Source organism: Branchiostoma lanceolatum, chromosome 4 (genome assembly GCF_035083965.1).
Source record: "Branchiostoma lanceolatum isolate klBraLanc5 chromosome 4, klBraLanc5.hap2, whole genome shotgun sequence".
In the NCBI taxonomy this organism is placed as follows: domain Eukaryota; kingdom Metazoa; phylum Chordata; class Leptocardii; order Amphioxiformes; family Branchiostomatidae; genus Branchiostoma; species Branchiostoma lanceolatum.
This window is the reverse complement of record NC_089725.1, coordinates 11532592-11551436: the sequence shown is the minus strand read 5'-3', so window position 1 is coordinate 11551436 and position 18845 is coordinate 11532592.

Sequence of the window (18845 nt, the reverse complement as noted above, 5' to 3'; positions counted from 1 at the left end):
CCTTTCGAATGAGCCCAAGTTTGGCCCGTTTGAAGAATGGTTAGGGTTAGGGTTAGGGTTAGGATCAACACCTAGGGTTAGGGTTAGGGTTAACTTTTAAAGTCTCATAACTCGATAACAAAGCACGATATTTGAAATCCGTTTTCAGTTTCAAACTCCTGGCCAAAAGACCTTTCGAATGAGTCCAAGTTTGGCCCGTTTGAAGAAACTTGTGCTCTAACCCTAACCCTAACCCTAACACCTAGGGTTAGGGTTAGGGTTAACTTTTAAAGTCTCATAACTCGATAACAAAGCACGATATTTGAAATCCGTTTTCAGTTTCAAACTCCTGGCCAAAAGACCTTTCGAATGAGCCCAAGTTTGGCCCGTTTGAAGAAACTTGTGCTCTAACCCTAACCCTAACCCTAACACCTAGGGTTAGGGTTAGGGTTAACTTTTAAAGTCTCATAACCCGATAACAAAGCACGATATTTGAAATCCGTTTTCAGTTTCAAACTCCTGGCCAAAAGACCTTTCGAATGAGCCCAAGTTTGGCCCGTTTGAAGAATGGTTAGGGTTAGGGTTAGGGTTAGGATCAACACCTAGGGTTAGGGTTAGGGTTAACTTTTAAAGTCTCATAACCCGATAACAAAGCACGATATTTGAAATCCGTTTTCAGTTTCAAACTCCTGGCCAAAAGACCTTTCGAATGAGCCCAAGTTTGGCCCGTTTGAAGAATGGTTAGGGTTAGGGTTAGGGTTAGGATCAACACCTAGGGTTAGGGTTAGGGTTAACTTTTAAAGTCTCATAACCCGATAACAAAGTACGATATTTGAAATCCGTTTTCAGTTTCAAACTCCTGGCCAAAAGACCTTTCGAATGAGCCCAAGTTTGGCCCGTTTGAAGAATGGTTAGGGTTAGGGTTAGGGTTAGGATCAACACCTAGGGTTAGGGTTAGGGTTAACTTTTAAAGTCTCATAACTCGATAACAAAGCACGATATTTGAAATCCGTTTTCAGTTTCAAACTCCTGGCCAAAAGACCTTTCGAATGAGCCCAAGTTTGGCCCGTTTGAAGAAACTTGTGCTCTAACCCTAACCCTAACCCTAACACCTAGGGTTAGGGTTAGGGTTAACTTTTAAAGTCTCATAACCCGATAACAAAGCACGATATTTGAAATCCGTTTTCAGTTTCAAACTCCTGGCCAAAAGACCTTTCGAATGAGCCCAAGTTTGGCCCGTTTGAAGAATGGTTAGGGTTAGGGTTAGGGTTAGGATCAACACCTAGGGTTAGGGTTAGGGTTAACTTTTAAAGTCTCATAACTCGATAACAAAGCACGATATTTGAAATCCGTTTTCAGTTTCAAACTCCTGGCCAAAAGACCTTTCGAATGAGCCCAAGTTTGGCCCGTTTGAAGAAACTTGTGCTCTAACCCTAACCCTAACCCTAACACCTAGGGTTAGGGTTAGGGTTAACTTTTAAAGTCTCATAACCCGATAACAAAGCACGATATTTGAAATCCGTTTTCAGTTTCAAACTCCTGGCCAAAAGACCTTTCGAATGAGCCCAAGTTTGGCCCGTTTGAAGAATGGTTAGGGTTAGGGTTAGGGTTAGGATCAACACCTAGGGTTAGGGTTAGGGTTAACTTTTAAAGTCTCATAACTCGATAACAAAGCACGATATTTGAAATCCGTTTTCAGTTTCAAACTCCTGGCCAAAAGACCTTTCGAATGAGCCCAAGTTTGGCCCGTTTGAAGAAACTTGTGCTCTAACCCTAACCCTAACCCTAACACCTAGGGTTAGGGTTAGGGTTAACTTTTAAAGTCTCATAACCCGATAACAAAGCACGATATTTGAAATCCGTTTTCAGTTTCAAACTCCTGGCCAAAAGACCTTTCGAATGAGCCCAAGTTTGGCCCGTTTGAAGAATGGTTAGGGTTAGGGTTAGGGTTAGGATCAACACCTAGGGTTAGGGTTAGGGTTAACTTTTAAAGTCTCATAACTCGATAACAAAGCACGATATTTGAAATCCGTTTTCAGTTTCAAACTCCTGGCCAAAAGACCTTTCGAATGAGCCCAAGTTTGGCCCGTTTGAAGAAACTTGTGCTCTAACCCTAACCCTAACCCTAACACCTAGGGTTAGGGTTAGGGTTAACTTTTAAAGTCTCATAACCCGATAACAAAGCACGATATTTGAAATCCGTTTTCAGTTTCAAACTCCTGGCCAAAAGACCTTTCGAATGAGCCCAAGTTTGGCCCGTTTGAAGAATGGTTAGGGTTAGGGTTAGGGTTAGGATCAACACCTAGGGTTAGGGTTAGGGTTAACTTTTAAAGTCTCATAACTCGATAACAAAGCACGATATTTGAAATCCGTTTTCAGTTTCAAACTCCTGGCCAAAAGACCTTTCGAATGAGCCCAAGTTTGGCCCGTTTGAAGAAACTTGTGCTCTAACCCTAACCCTAACCCTAACACCTAGGGTTAGGGTTAGGGTTAACTTTTAAAGTCTCATAACCCGATAACAAAGCACGATATTTGAAATCCGTTTTCAGTTTCAAACTCCTGGCCAAAAGACCTTTCGAATGAGCCCAAGTTTGGCCCGTTTGAAGAATGGTTAGGGTTAGGGTTAGGGTTAGGATCAACACCTAGGGTTAGGGTTAGGGTTAACTTTTAAAGTCTCATAACTCGATAACAAAGCACGATATTTGAAATCCGTTTTCAGTTTCAAACTCCTGGCCAAAAGACCTTTCGAATGAGCCCAAGTTTGGCCCGTTTGAAGAAACTTGTGCTCTAACCCTAACCCTAACCCTAACACCTAGGGTTAGGGTTAGGGTTAACTTTTAAAGTCTCATAACCCGATAACAAAGTACGATATTTGAAATCCGTTTTCAGTTTCAAACTCCTGGCCAAAAGACCTTTCGAATGAGCCCAAGTTTGGCCCGTTTGAAGAATGGTTAGGGTTAGGGTTAGGGTTAGGATCAACACCTAGGGTTAGGGTTAGGGTTAACTTTTAAAGTCTCATAACTCGATAACAAAGCACGATATTTGAAATCCGTTTTCAGTTTCAAACTCCTGGCCAAAAGACCTTTCGAATGAGCCCAAGTTTGGCCCGTTTGAAGAAACTTGTGCTCTAACCCTAACCCTAACCCTAACACCTAGGGTTAGGGTTAGGGTTAACTTTTAAAGTCTCATAACCCGATAACAAAGCACGATATTTGAAATCCGTTTTCAGTTTCAAACTCCTGGCCAAAAGACCTTTCGAATGAGCCCAAGTTTGGCCCGTTTGAAGAATGGTTAGGGTTAGGGTTAGGATCAACACCTAGGGTTAGGGTTAGGGTTAACTTTTAAAGTCTCATAACTCGATAACAAAGCACGATATTTGAAATCCGTTTTCAGTTTCAAACTCCTGGCCAAAAGACCTTTCGAATGAGCCCAAGTTTGGCCCGTTTGAAGAAACTTGTGCTCTAACCCTAACCCTAACCCTAACACCTAGGGTTAGGGTTAGGGTTAACTTTTAAAGTCTCATAACCCGATAACAAAGCACGATATTTGAAATCCGTTTTCAGTTTCAAACTCCTGGCCAAAAGACCTTTCGAATGAGCCCAAGTTTGGCCCGTTTGAAGAAACTTGTGCTCTAACCCTAACCCTAACCCTAACACCTAGGGTTAGGGTTAGGGTTAACTTTTAAAGTCTCATAACCCGATAACAAAGCACGATATTTGAAATCCGTTTTCAGTTTCAAACTCCTGGCCAAAAGACCTTTCGAATGAGCCCAAGTTTGGCCCGTTTGAAGAATGGTTAGGGTTAGGGTTAGGGTTAGGATCAACACCTAGGGTTAGGGTTAGGCTTAACTTTTAAAGTCTCATAACTCGATAACAAAGCACGATATTTGAAATCCGTTTTCAGTTTCAAACTCCTGGCCAAAAGACCTTTCGAATGAGCCCAAGTTTGGCCCGTTTGAAGAAACTTGTGCTCTAACCCTAACCCTAACCCTAACACCTAGGGTTAGGGTTAGGGTTAACTTTTAAAGTCTCATAACCCGATAACAAAGCACGATATTTGAAATCCGTTTTCAGTTTCAAACTCCTGGCCAAAAGACCTTTCGAATGAGCCCAAGTTTGGCCCGTTTGAAGAATGGTTAGGGTTAGGGTTAGGGTTAGGATCAACACCTAGGGTTAGGGTTAGGGTTAACTTTTAAAGTCTCATAACTCGATAACAAAGCACGATATTTGAAATCCGTTTTCAGTTTCAAACTCCTGGCCAAAAGACCTTTCGAATGAGCCCAGGTTTGGCCCGTTTGAAGAAACTTGTGCTCTAACCCTAACCCTAACCCTAACACCTAGGGTTAGGGTTAGGGTTAACTTTTAAAGTCTCATAACCCGATAACAAAGCACGATATTTGAAATCCGTTTTCAGTTTCAAACTCCTGGCCAAAAGACCTTTCGAATGAGCCCAAGTTTGGCCCGTTTGAAGAATGGTTAGGGTTAGGGTTAGGGTTAGGATCAACACCTAGGGTTAGGGTTAGGGTTAACTTTTAAAGTCTCATAACTCGATAACAAAGCACGATATTTGAAATCCGTTTTCAGTTTCAAACTCCTGGCCAAAAGACCTTTCGAATGAGCCCAAGTTTGGCCCGTTTGAAGAAACTTGTGCTCTAACCCTAACCCTAACCCTAACACCTAGGGTTAGGGTTAGGGTTAACTTTTAAAGTCTCATAACCCGATAACAAAGTACGATATTTGAAATCCGTTTTCAGTTTCAAACTCCTGGCCAAAAGACCTTTCGAATGAGCCCAAGTTTGGCCCGTTTGAAGAATGGTTAGGGTTAGGGTTAGGGTTAGGATCGACACCTAGGGTTAGGGTTAGGGTTAACTTTTAAAGTCTCATAACTCGATAACAAAGCACGATATTTGAAATCCGTTTTCAGTTTCAAACTCCTGGCCAAAAGACCTTTCGAATGAGCCCAAGTTTGGCCCGTTTGAAGAAACTTGTGCTCTAACCCTAACCCTAACCCTAACACCTAGGGTTAGGGTTAGGGTTAACTTTTAAAGTCTCATAACCCGATAACAAAGCACGATATTTGAAATCCGTTTTCAGTTTCAAACTCCTGGCCAAAAGACCTTTCGAATGAGCCCAAGTTTGGCCCGTTTGAAGAATGGTTAGGGTTAGGGTTAGGGTTAGGATCAACACCTAGGGTTAGGGTTAGGGTTAACTTTTAAAGTCTCATAACTCGATAACAAAGCACGATATTTGAAATCCGTTTTCAGTTTCAAACTCCTGGCCAAAAGACCTTTCGAATGAGCCCAAGTTTGGCCCGTTTGAAGAAACTTGTGCTCTAACCCTAACCCTAACCCTAACACCTAGGGTTAGGGTTAGGGTTAACTTTTAAAGTCGCATAACCCGATAACAAAGTACGATATTTGAAATCCGTTTTCAGTTTCAAACTCCTGGCCAAAAGACCTTTCGAATGAGCCCAAGTTTGGCCCGTTTGAAGAATGGTTAGGGTTAGGGTTAGGGTTAGGATCAACACCTAGGGTTAGGGTTAGGGTTAACTTTTAAAGTCTCATAACTCGATAACAAAGCACGATATTTGAAATCCGTTTTCAGTTTCAAACTCCTGGCCAAAAGACCTTTCGAATGAGCCCAAGTTTGGCCCGTTTGAAGAAACTTGTGCTCTAACCCTAACCCTAACCCTAACACCTAGGGTTAGGGTTAGGGTTAACTTTTAAAGTCTCATAACCCGATAACAAAGCACGATATTTGAAATCCGTTTTCAGTTTCAAACTCCTGGCCAAAAGACCTTCCGAATGAGCCCAAGTTTGGCCCGTTTGAAGAATGGTTAGGGTTAGGGTTAGGATCAACACCTAGGGTTAGGGTTAGGGTTAACTTTTAAAGTCTCATAACTCGATAACAAAGCACGATATTTGAAATCCGTTTTCAGTTTCAAACTCCTGGCCAAAAGACCTTTCGAATGAGCCCAAGTTTGGCCCGTTTGAAGAAACTTGTGCTCTAACCCTAACCCTAACCCTAACACCTAGGGTTAGGGTTAGGGTTAACTTTTAAAGTCTCATAACCCGATAACAAAGCACGATATTTGAAATCCGTTTTCAGTTTCAAACTCCTGGCCAAAAGACCTTTCGAATGAGCCCAAGTTTGGCCCGTTTGAAGAAACTTGTGCTCTAACCCTAACCCTAACCCTAACACCTAGGGTTAGGGTTAGGGTTAACTTTTAAAGTCTCATAACCCGATAACAAAGCACGATATTTGAAATCCGTTTTCAGTTTCAAACTCCTGGCCAAAAGACCTTTCGAATGAGCCCAAGTTTGGCCCGTTTGAAGAATGGTTAGGGTTAGGGTTAGGGTTAGGATCAACACCTAGGGTTAGGGTTAGGGTTAACTTTTAAAGTCTCATAACTCGATAACAAAGCACGATATTTGAAATCCGTTTTCAGTTTCAAACTCCTGGCCAAAAGACCTTTCGAATGAGCCCAAGTTTGGCCCGTTTGAAGAAACTTGTGCTCTAACCCTAACCCTAACCCTAACACCTAGGGTTAGGGTTAGGGTTAACTTTTAAAGTCTCATAACCCGATAACAAAGCACGATATTTGAAATCCGTTTTCAGTTTCAAACTCCTGGCCAAAAGACCTTTCGAATGAGCCCAAGTTTGGCCCGTTTGAAGAATGGTTAGGGTTAGGGTTAGGGTTAGGATCAACACCTAGGGTTAGGGTTAGGGTTAACTTTTAAAGTCTCATAACTCGATAACAAAGCACGATATTTGAAATCCGTTTTCAGTTTCAAACTCCTGGCCAAAAGACCTTTCGAATGAGCCCAAGTTTGGCCCGTTTGAAGAAACTTGTGCTCTAACCCTAACCCTAACACCTAGGGTTAGGGTTAGGGTTAACTTTTAAAGTCTCATAACCCGATAACAAAGTACGATATTTGAAATCCGTTTTCAGTTTCAAACTCCTGGCCAAAAGACCTTTCGAATGAGCCCAAGTTTGGCCCGTTTGAAGAATGGTTAGGGTTAGGGTTAGGGTTAGGATCAACACCTAGGGTTAGGGTTAGGGTTAACTTTTAAAGTCTCATAACTCGATAACAAAGCACGATATTTGAAATCCGTTTTCAGTTTCAAACTCCTGGCCAAAAGACCTTTCGAATGAGCCCAAGTTTGGCCCGTTTGAAGAAACTTGTGCTCTAACCCTAACCCTAACCCTAACACCTAGGGTTAGGGTTAGGGTTAACTTTTAAAGTCTCATAACCCGATAACAAAGCACGATATTTGAAATCCGTTTTCAGTTTCAAACTCCTGGCCAAAAGACCTTTCGAATGAGCCCAAGTTTGGCCCGTTTGAAGAATGGTTAGGGTTAGGGTTAGGGTTAGGATCAACACCTAGGGTTAGGGTTAGGGTTAACTTTTAAAGTCTCATAACTCGATAACAAAGCACGATATTTGAAATCCGTTTTCAGTTTCAAACTCCTGGCCAAAAGACCTTTCGAATGAGCCCAAGTTTGGCCCGTTTGAAGAAACTTGTGCTCTAACCCTAACCCTAACCCTAACACCTAGGGTTAGGGTTAGGGTTAACTTTTAAAGTCTCATAACCCGATAACAAAGCACGATATTTGAAATCCGTTTTCAGTTTCAAACTCCTGGCCAAAAGACCTTTCGAATGAGCCCAAGTTTGGCCCGTTTGAAGAATGGTTAGGGTTAGGGTTAGGGTTAGGATCAACACCTAGGGTTAGGGTTAGGGTTAACTTTTAAAGTCTCATAACTCGATAACAAAGCACGATATTTGAAATCCGTTTTCAGTTTCAAACTCCTGGCCAAAAGACCTTTCGAATGAGCCCAGGTTTGGCCCGTTTGAAGAAACTTGTGCTCTAACCCTAACCCTAACCCTAACACCTAGGGTTAGGGTTAGGGTTAACTTTTAAAGTCTCATAACCCGATAACAAAGCACGATATTTGAAATCCGTTTTCAGTTTCAAACTCCTGGCCAAAAGACCTTTCGAATGAGCCCAAGTTTGGCCCGTTTGAAGAATGGTTAGGGTTAGGGTTAGGGTTAGGATCAACACCTAGGGTTAGGGTTAGGGTTAACTTTTAAAGTCTCATAACTCGATAACAAAGCACGATATTTGAAATCCGTTTTCAGTTTCAAACTCCTGGCCAAAAGACCTTTCGAATGAGCCCAAGTTTGGCCCGTTTGAAGAAACTTGTGCTCTAACCCTAACCCTAACCCTAACACCTAGGGTTAGGGTTAGGGTTAACTTTTAAAGTCTCATAACCCGATAACAAAGTACGATATTTGAAATCCGTTTTCAGTTTCAAACTCCTGGCCAAAAGACCTTTCGAATGAGCCCAAGTTTGGCCCGTTTGAAGAAACTTGTGCTCTAACCCTAACCCTAACCCTAACACCTAGGGTTAGGGTTAGGGTTAACTTTTAAAGTCTCATAACCCGATAACAAAGCACGATATTTGAAATCCGTTTTCAGTTTCAAACTCCTGGCCAAAAGACCTTTCGAATGAGCCCAAGTTTGGCCCGTTTGAAGAATGGTTAGGGTTAGGGTTAGGGTTAGGATCAACACCTAGGGTTAGGGTTAGGGTTAACTTTTAAAGTCTCATAACTCGATAACAAAGCACGATATTTGAAATCCGTTTTCAGTTTCAAACTCCTGGCCAAAAGACCTTTCGAATGAGCCCAAGTTTGGCCCGTTTGAAGAAACTTGTGCTCTAACCCTAACCCTAACCCTAACACCTAGGGTTAGGGTTAGGGTTAACTTTTAAAGTCTCATAACCCGATAACAAAGTACGATATTTGAAATCCGTTTTCAGTTTCAAACTCCTGGCCAAAAGACCTTTCGAATGAGCCCAAGTTTGGCCCGTTTGAAGAAACTTGTGCTCTAACCCTAACCCTAACCCTAACACCTAGGGTTAGGGTTAGGGTTAACTTTTAAAGTCTCATAACCCGATAACAAAGCACGATATTTGAAATCCGTTTTCAGTTTCAAACTCCTGGCCAAAAGACCTTTCGAATGAGCCCAAGTTTGGCCCGTTTGAAGAATGGTTAGGGTTAGGGTTAGGGTTAGGATCAACACCTAGGGTTAGGGTTAGGGTTAACTTTTAAAGTCTCATAACTCGATAACAAAGCACGATATTTGAAATCCGTTTTCAGTTTCAAACTCCTGGCCAAAAGACCTTTCGAATGAGCCCAAGTTTGGCCCGTTTGAAGAAACTTGTGCTCTAACCCTAACCCTAACCCTAACACCTAGGGTTAGGGTTAGGGTTAACTTTTAAAGTCGCATAACCCGATAACAAAGTACGATATTTGAAATCCGTTTTCAGTTTCAAACTCCTGGCCAAAAGACCTTTCGAATGAGCCCAAGTTTGGCCCGTTTGAAGAATGGTTAGGGTTAGGGTTAGGGTTAGGATCAACACCTAGGGTTAGGGTTAGGGTTAACTTTTAAAGTCTCATAACTCGATAACAAAGCACGATATTTGAAATCCGTTTTCAGTTTCAAACTCCTGGCCAAAAGACCTTTCGAATGAGCCCAAGTTTGGCCCGTTTGAAGAAACTTGTGCTCTAACCCTAACCCTAACCCTAACACCTAGGGTTAGGGTTAGGGTTAACTTTTAAAGTCTCATAACCCGATAACAAAGCACGATATTTGAAATCCGTTTTCAGTTTCAAACTCCTGGCCAAAAGACCTTCCGAATGAGCCCAAGTTTGGCCCGTTTGAAGAATGGTTAGGGTTAGGGTTAGGATCAACACCTAGGGTTAGGGTTAGGGTTAACTTTTAAAGTCTCATAACTCGATAACAAAGCACGATATTTGAAATCCGTTTTCAGTTTCAAACTCCTGGCCAAAAGACCTTTCGAATGAGCCCAAGTTTGGCCCGTTTGAAGAAACTTGTGCTCTAACCCTAACCCTAACCCTAACACCTAGGGTTAGGGTTAGGGTTAACTTTTAAAGTCTCATAACCCGATAACAAAGCACGATATTTGAAATCCGTTTTCAGTTTCAAACTCCTGGCCAAAAGACCTTTCGAATGAGCCCAAGTTTGGCCCGTTTGAAGAAACTTGTGCTCTAACCCTAACCCTAACCCTAACACCTAGGGTTAGGGTTAGGGTTAACTTTTAAAGTCTCATAACCCGATAACAATGCACGATATTTGAAATCCGTTTTCAGTTTCAAACTCCTGGCCAAAAGACCTTTCGAATGAGCCCAAGTTTGGCCCGTTTGAAGAATGGTTAGGGTTAGGGTTAGGGTTAGGATCAACACCTAGGGTTAGGGTTAGGGTTAACTTTTAAAGTCTCATAACTCGATAACAAAGCACGATATTTGAAATCCGTTTTCAGTTTCAAACTCCTGGCCAAAAGACCTTTCGAATGAGCCCAAGTTTGGCCCGTTTGAAGAAACTTGTGCTCTAACCCTAACCCTAACCCTAACACCTAGGGTTAGGGTTAGGGTTAACTTTTAAAGTCTCATAACCCGATAACAAAGCACGATATTTGAAATCCGTTTTCAGTTTCAAACTCCTGGCCAAAAGACCTTTCGAATGAGCCCAAGTTTGGCCCGTTTGAAGAATGGTTAGGGTTAGGGTTAGGGTTAGGATCAACACCTAGGGTTAGGGTTAGGGTTAACTTTTAAAGTCTCATAACTCGATAACAAAGCACGATATTTGAAATCCGTTTTCAGTTTCAAACTCCTGGCCAAAAGACTTTTCGAATGAGCCCAAGTTTGGCCCGTTTGAAGAAACTTGTGCTCTAACCCTAACCCTAACCCTAACACCTAGGGTTAGGGTTAGGGTTAACTTTTAAAGTCTCATAACCCGATAACAATGCACGATATTTGAAATCCGTTTTCAGTTTCAAACTCCTGGCCAAAAGACCTTTCGAATGAGCCCAAGTTTGGCCCGTTTGAAGAATGGTTAGGGTTAGGGTTAGGGTTAGGATCAACACCTAGGGTTAGGGTTAGGGTTAACTTTTAAAGTCTCATAACTCGATAACAAAGCACGATATTTGAAATCCGTTTTCAGTTTCAAACTCCTGGCCAAAAGACCTTTCGAATGAGCCCAAGTTTGGCCCGTTTGAAGAATGGTTAGGGTTAGGGTTAGGGTTAGGATCAACACCTAGGGTTAGGGTTAGGGTTAACTTTTAAAGTCTCATAACTCGATAACAAAGCACGATATTTGAAATCCGTTTTCAGTTTCAAACTCCTGGCCAAAAGACCTTTCGAATGAGCCCAAGTTTGGCCCGTTTGAAGAATGGTTAGGGTTAGGGTTAGGGTTAGGATCAACACCTAGGGTTAGGGTTAGGGTTAACTTTTAAAGTCTCATAACTCGATAACAAAGCACGATATTTGAAATCCGTTTTCAGTTTCAAACTCCTGGCCAAAAGACCTTCCGAATGAGCCCAAGTTTGGCCCGTTTGAAGAATGGTTAGGGTTAGGGTTAGGGTTAGGATCAACACCTAGGGTTAGGGTTAGGGTTAACTTTTAAAGTCTCATAACTCGATAACAAAGCACGATATTTGAAATCCGTTTTCAGTTTCAAACTCCTGGCCAAAAGACCTTTCGAATGAGCCCAAGTTTGGCCCGTTTGAAGAAACTTGTGCTCTAACCCTAACCCTAACCCTAACACCTAGGGTTAGGGTTAGGGTTAACTTTTAAAGTCTCATAACCCGATAACAAAGCACGATATTTGAAATCCGTTTTCAGTTTCAAACTCCTGGCCAAAAGACCTTTCGAATGAGCCCAAGTTTGGCCCGTTTGAAGAAACTTGTGCTCTAACCCTAACCCTAACCCTAACACCTAGGGTTAGGGTTAGGGTTAACTTTTAAAGTCTCATAACCCGATAACAAAGCACGATATTTGAAATCCGTTTTCAGTTTCAAACTCCTGGCCAAAAGACCTTTCGAATGAGCCCAAGTTTGGCCCGTTTGAAGAATGGTTAGGGTTAGGGTTAGGGTTAGGATCAACACCTAGGGTTAGGGTTAGGGTTAACTTTTAAAGTCTCATAACTCGATAACAAAGCACGATATTTGAAATCCGTTTTCAGTTTCAAACTCCTGGCCAAAAGACTTTTCGAATGAGCCCAAGTTTGGCCCGTTTGAAGAAACTTGTGCTCTAACCCTAACCCTAACCCTAACACCTAGGGTTAGGGTTAGGGTTAACTTTTAAAGTCTCATAACCCGATAACAATGCACGATATTTGAAATCCGTTTTCAGTTTCAAACTCCTGGCCAAAAGACCTTTCGAATGAGCCCAAGTTTGGCCCGTTTGAAGAATGGTTAGGGTTAGGGTTAGGGTTAGGATCAACACCTAGGGTTAGGGTTAGGGTTAACTTTTAAAGTCTCATAACTCGATAACAAAGCACGATATTTGAAATCCGTTTTCAGTTTCAAACTCCTGGCCAAAAGACCTTTCGAATGAGCCCAAGTTTGGCCCGTTTGAAGAAACTTGTGCTCTAACCCTAACCCTAACCCTAACACCTAGGGTTAGGGTTAGGGTTAACTTTTAAAGTCTCATAACCCGATAACAAAGTACGATATTTGAAATCCGTTTTCAGTTTCAAACTCCTGGCCAAAAGACCTTTCGAATGAGCCCAAGTTTGGCCCGTTTGAAGAATGGTTAGGGTTAGGGTTAGGGTTAGGATCAACACCTAGGGTTAGGGTTAGGGTTAACTTTTAAAGTCTCATAACTCGATAACAAAGCACGATATTTGAAATCCGTTTTCAGTTTCAAACTCCTGGCCAAAAGACCTTTCGAATGAGCCCAAGTTTGGCCCGTTTGAAGAAACTTGTGCTCTAACCCTAACCCTAACCCTAACACCCAGGGTTAGGGTTAGGGTTAACTTTTAAAGTCTCATAACCCGATAACAATGCACGATATTTGAAATCCGTTTTCAGTTTCAAACTCCTGGCTAAAAGACCTTTCGAATGAGCCCAAGTTTGGCCCGTTTGAAGAAACTTGTGCTCTAACCCTAACCCTAACCCTAACACCTAGGGTTAGGGTTAGGGTTAACTTTTAAAGTCTCATAACCCGATAACAATGCACGATATTTGAAATCCGTTTTCAGTTTCAAACTCCTGGCCAAAAGACCTTTCGAATGAGCCCAAGTTTGGCCCGTTTGAAGAATGGTTAGGGTTAGGGTTAGGATCAACACCTAGGGTTAGGGTTAGGGTTAACTTTTAAAGTCTCATAACTCGATAACAAAGCACGATATTTGAAATCCGTTTTCAGTTTCAAACTCCTGGCCAAAAGACTTTTCGAATGAGCCCAAGTTTGGCCCGTTTGAAGAAACTTGTGCTCTAACCCTAACCCTAACCCTAACACCTAGGGTTAGGGTTAGGGTTAACTTTTAAAGTCTCATAACCCGATAACAAAGTACGATATTTGAAATCCGTTTTCAGTTTCAAACTCCTGGCCAAAAGACCTTTCGAATGAGCCCAAGTTTGGCCCGTTTGAAGAATGGTTAGGGTTAGGGTTAGGGTTAGGATCAACACCTAGGGTTAGGGTTAGGGTTAACTTTTAAAGTCTCATAACTCGATAACAAAGCACGATATTTGAAATCCGTTTTCAGTTTCAAACTCCTGGCCAAAAGACCTTTCGAATGAGCCCAAGTTTGGCCCGTTTGAAGAAACTTGTGCTCTAACCCTAACCCTAACCCTAACACCTAGGGTTAGGTTTAGGGTTAACTTTTAAAGTCTCATAACCCGATAACAAAGCACGATATTTGAAATCCGTTTTCAGTTTCAAACTCCTGGCCAAAAGACCTTTCGAATGAGCCCAAGTTTGGCCCGTTTGAAGAATGGTTAGGGTTAGGGTTAGGGTTAGGATCAACACCTAGGGTTAGGGTTAGGGTTAACTTTTAAAGTCTCATAACTCGATAACAAAGCACGATATTTGAAATCCGTTTTCAGTTTCAAACTCCTGGCCAAAAGACTTTTCGAATGAGCCCAAGTTTGGCCCGTTTGAAGAAACTTGTGCTCTAACCCTAACCCTAACCCTAACACCTAGGGTTAGGGTTAGGGTTAACTTTTAAAGTCTCATAACCCGATAACAAAGCACGATATTTGAAATCCGTTTTCAGTTTCAAACTCCTGGCCAAAAGACCTTTCGAATGAGCCCAAGTTTGGCCCGTTTGAAGAATGGTTAGGGTTAGGGTTAGGGTTAGGATCAACACCTAGGGTTAGGGTTAGGGTTAACTTTTAAAGTCTCATAACTCGATAACAAAGCACGATATTTGAAATCCGTTTTCAGTTTCAAACTCCTGGCCAAAAGACCTTTCGAATGAGCCCAAGTTTGGCCCGTTTGAAGAATGGTTAGGGTTAGGGTTAGGGTTAGGATCAACACCTAGGGTTAGGGTTAGGGTTAACTTTTAAAGTCTCATAACTCGATAACAAAGCACGATATTTGAAATCCGTTTTCAGTTTCAAACTCCTGGCCAAAAGACCTTTCGAATGAGCCCAAGTTTGGCCCGTTTGAAGAAACTTGTGCTCTAACCCTAACCCTAACCCTAACACCTAGGGTTAGGGTTAGGGTTAACTTTTAAAGTCTCATAACCCGATAACAAAGTACGATATTTGAAATCCGTTTTCAGTTTCAAACTCCTGGCCAAAAGACCTTTCGAATGAGCCCAAGTTTGGCCCGTTTGAAGAATGGTTAGGGTTAGGGTTAGGGTTAGGATCAACACCTAGGGTTAGGGTTAGGGTTAACTTTTAAAGTCTCATAACTCGATAACAAAGCACGATATTTGAAATCCGTTTTCAGTTTCAAACTCCTGGCCAAAAGACCTTTCGAATGAGCCCAAGTTTGGCCCGTTTGAAGAAACTTGTGCTCTAACCCTAACCCTAACCCTAACACCCAGGGTTAGGGTTAGGGTTAACTTTTAAAGTCTCATAACCCGATAACAATGCACGATATTTGAAATCCGTTTTCAGTTTCAAACTCCTGGCTAAAAGACCTTTCGAATGAGCCCAAGTTTGGCCCGTTTGAAGAAACTTGTGCTCTAACCCTAACCCTAACCCTAACACCTAGGGTTAGGGTTAGGGTTAACTTTTAAAGTCTCATAACCCGATAACAATGCACGATATTTGAAATCCGTTTTCAGTTTCAAACTCCTGGCCAAAAGACCTTTCGAATGAGCCCAAGTTTGGCCCGTTTGAAGAATGGTTAGGGTTAGGGTTAGGATCAACACCTAGGGTTAGGGTTAGGGTTAGGGTTAACTTTTAAAGTCTCATAACTCGATAACAAAGCACGATATTTGAAATCCGTTTTCAGTTTCAAACTCCTGGCCAAAAGACTTTTCGAATGAGCCCAAGTTTGGCCCGTTTGAAGAAACTTGTGCTCTAACCCTAACCCTAACCCTAACACCTAGGGTTAGGGTTAGGGTTAACTTTTAAAGTCTCATAACCCGATAACAAAGCACGATATTTGAAATCCGTTTTCAGTTTCAAACTCCTGGCCAAAAGACCTTTCGAATGAGCCCAAGTTTGGCCCGTTTGAAGAATGGTTAGGGTTAGGGTTAGGGTTAGGATCAACACCTAGGGTTAGGGTTAGGGTTAACTTTTAAAGTCTCATAACTCGATAACAAAGCACGATATTTGAAATCCGTTTTCAGTTTCAAACTCCTGGCCAAAAGACCTTTCGAATGAGCCCAAGTTTGGCCCGTTTGAAGAAACTTGTGCTCTAACCCTAACCCTAACCCTAACACCTAGGGTTAGGGTTAGGGTTAACTTTTAAAGTCTCATAACCCGATAACAAAGCACGATATTTGAAATCCGTTTTCAGTTTCAAACTCCTGGCCAAAAGACCTTTCGAATGAGCCCAAGTTTGGCCCGTTTGAAGAATGGTTAGGGTTAGGGTTAGGGTTAGGATCAACACCTAGGGTTAGGGTTAGGGTTAACTTTTAAAGTCTCATAACTCGATAACAAAGCACGATATTTGAAATCCGTTTTCAGTTTCAAACTCCTGGCCAAAAGACCTTTCGAATGAGCCCAGGTTTGGCCCGTTTGAAGAAACTTGTGCTCTAACCCTAACCCTAACCCTAACACCTAGGGTTAGGGTTAGGGTTAACTTTTAAAGTCTCATAACCCGATAACAAAGCACGATATTTGAAATCCGTTTTCAGTTTCAAACTCCTGGCCAAAAGACCTTTCGAATGAGCCCAAGTTTGGCCCGTTTGAAGAATGGTTAGGGTTAGGGTTAGGGTTAGGATCAACACCTAGGGTTAGGGTTAGGGTTAACTTTTAAAGTCTCATAACTCGATAACAAAGCACGATATTTGAAATCCGTTTTCAGTTTCAAACTCCTGGCCAAAAGACCTTTCGAATGAGCCCAAGTTTGGCCCGTTTGAAGAAACTTGTGCTCTAACCCTAACCCTAACCCTAACACCTAGGGTTAGGGTTAGGGTTAACTTTTAAAGTCTCATAACCCGATAACAAAGTACGATATTTGAAATCCGTTTTCAGTTTCAAACTCCTGGCCAAAAGACCTTTCGAATGAGCCCAAGTTTGGCCCGTTTGAAGAATGGTTAGGGTTAGGGTTAGGGTTAGGATCGACACCTAGGGTTAGGGTTAGGGTTAACTTTTAAAGTCTCATAACTCGATAACAAAGCACGATATTTGAAATCCGTTTTCAGTTTCAAACTCCTGGCCAAAAGACCTTTCGAATGAGCCCAAGTTTGGCCCGTTTGAAGAAACTTGTGCTCTAACCCTAACCCTAACCCTAACACCTAGGGTTAGGGTTAGGGTTAACTTTTAAAGTCTCATAACCCGATAACAAAGCACGATATTTGAAATCCGTTTTCAGTTTCAAACTCCTGGCCAAAAGACCTTTCGAATGAGCCCAAGTTTGGCCCGTTTGAAGAATGGTTAGGGTTAGGGTTAGGGTTAGGATCAACACCTAGGGTTAGGGTTAGGGTTAACTTTTAAAGTCTCATAACTCGATAACAAAGCACGATATTTGAAATCCGTTTTCAGTTTCAAACTCCTGGCCAAAAGACCTTTCGAATGAGCCCAAGTTTGGCCCGTTTGAAGAAACTTGTGCTCTAACCCTAACCCTAACCCTAACACCTAGGGTTAGGGTTAGGGTTAACTTTTAAAGTCGCATAACCCGATAACAAAGTACGATATTTGAAATCCGTTTTCAGTTTCAAACTCCTGGCCAAAAGACCTTTCGAATGAGCCCAAGTTTGGCCCGTTTGAAGAATGGTTAGGGTTAGGGTTAGGGTTAGGATCAACACCTAGGGTTAGGGTTAGGGTTAACTTTTAAAGTCTCATAACTCGATAACAAAGCACGATATTTGAAATCCGTTTTCAGTTTCAAACTCCTGGCCAAAAGACCTTTCGAATGAGCCCAAGTTTGGCCCGTTTGAAGAAACTTGTGCTCTAACCCTAACCCTAACCCTAACACCTAGGGTTAGGGTTAGGGTTAACTTTTAAAGTCTCATAACCCGATAACAAAGCACGATATTTGAAATCCGTTTTCAGTTTCAAACTCCTGGCCAAAAGACCTTCCGAATGAGCCCAAGTTTGGCCCGTTTGAAGAATGGTTAGGGTTAGGGTTAGGATCAACACCTAGGGTTAGGGTTAGGGTTAACTTTTAAAGTCTCATAACTCGATAACAAAGCACGATATTTGAAATCCGTTTTCAGTTTCAAACTCCTGGCCAAAAGACCTTTCGAATGAGCCCAAGTTTGGCCCGTTTGAAGAAACTTGTGCTCTAACCCTAACCCTAACCCTAACACCTAGGGTTAGGGTTAGGGTTAACTTTTAAAGTCTCATAACCCGATAACAAAGCACGATATTTGAAATCCGTTTTCAGTTTCAAACTCCTGGCCAAAAGACCTTTCGAATGAGCCCAAGTTTGGCCCGTTTGAAGAAACTTGTGCTCTAACCCTAACCCTAACCCTAACACCTAGGGTTAGGGTTAGGGTTAACTTTTAAAGTCTCATAACCCGATAACAATGCACGATATTTGAAATCCGTTTTCAGTTTCAAACTCCTGGCCAAAAGACCTTTCGAATGAGCCCAAGTTTGGCCCGTTTGAAGAATGGTTAGGGTTAGGGTTAGGGTTAGGATCAACACCTAGGGTTAGGGTTAGGGTTAACTTTTAAAGTCTCATAACTCGATAACAAAGCACGATATTTGAAATCCGTTTTCAGTTTCAAACTCCTGGCCAAAAGACCTTTCGAATGAGCCCAAGTTTGGCCCGTTTGAAGAAACTTGTGCTCTAACCCTAACCCTAACCCTAACACCTAGGGTTAGGGTTAGGGTTAACTTTTAAAGTCTCATAACCCGATAACAAAGCACGATATTTGAAATCCGTTTTCAGTTTCAAACTCCTGGCCAAAAGACCTTTCGAATGAGCCCAAGTTTGGCCCGTTTGAAGAATGGTTAGGGTTAGGGTTAGGGTTAGGATCAACACCTAGGGTTAGGGTTAGGGTTAACTTTTAAAGTCTCATAACTCGATAACAAAGCACGATATTTGAAATCCGTTTTCAGTTTCAAACTCCTGGCCAAAAGACTTTTCGAATGAGCCCAAGTTTGGCCCGTTTGAAGAAACTTGTGCTCTAACCCTAACCCTAACCCTAACACCTAGGGTTAGGGTTAGGGTTAACTTTTAAAGTCTCATAACCCGATAACAATGCACGATATTTGAAATCCGTTTTCAGTTTCAAACTCCTGGCCAAAAGACCTTTCGAATGAGCCCAAGTTTGGCCCGTTTGAAGAATGGTTAGGGTTAGGGTTAGGGTTAGGATCAACACCTAGGGTTAGGGTTAGGGTTAACTTTTAAAGTCTCATAACTCGATAACAAAGCACGATATTTGAAATCCGTTTTCAGTTTCAAACTCCTGGCCAAAAGACCTTTCGAATG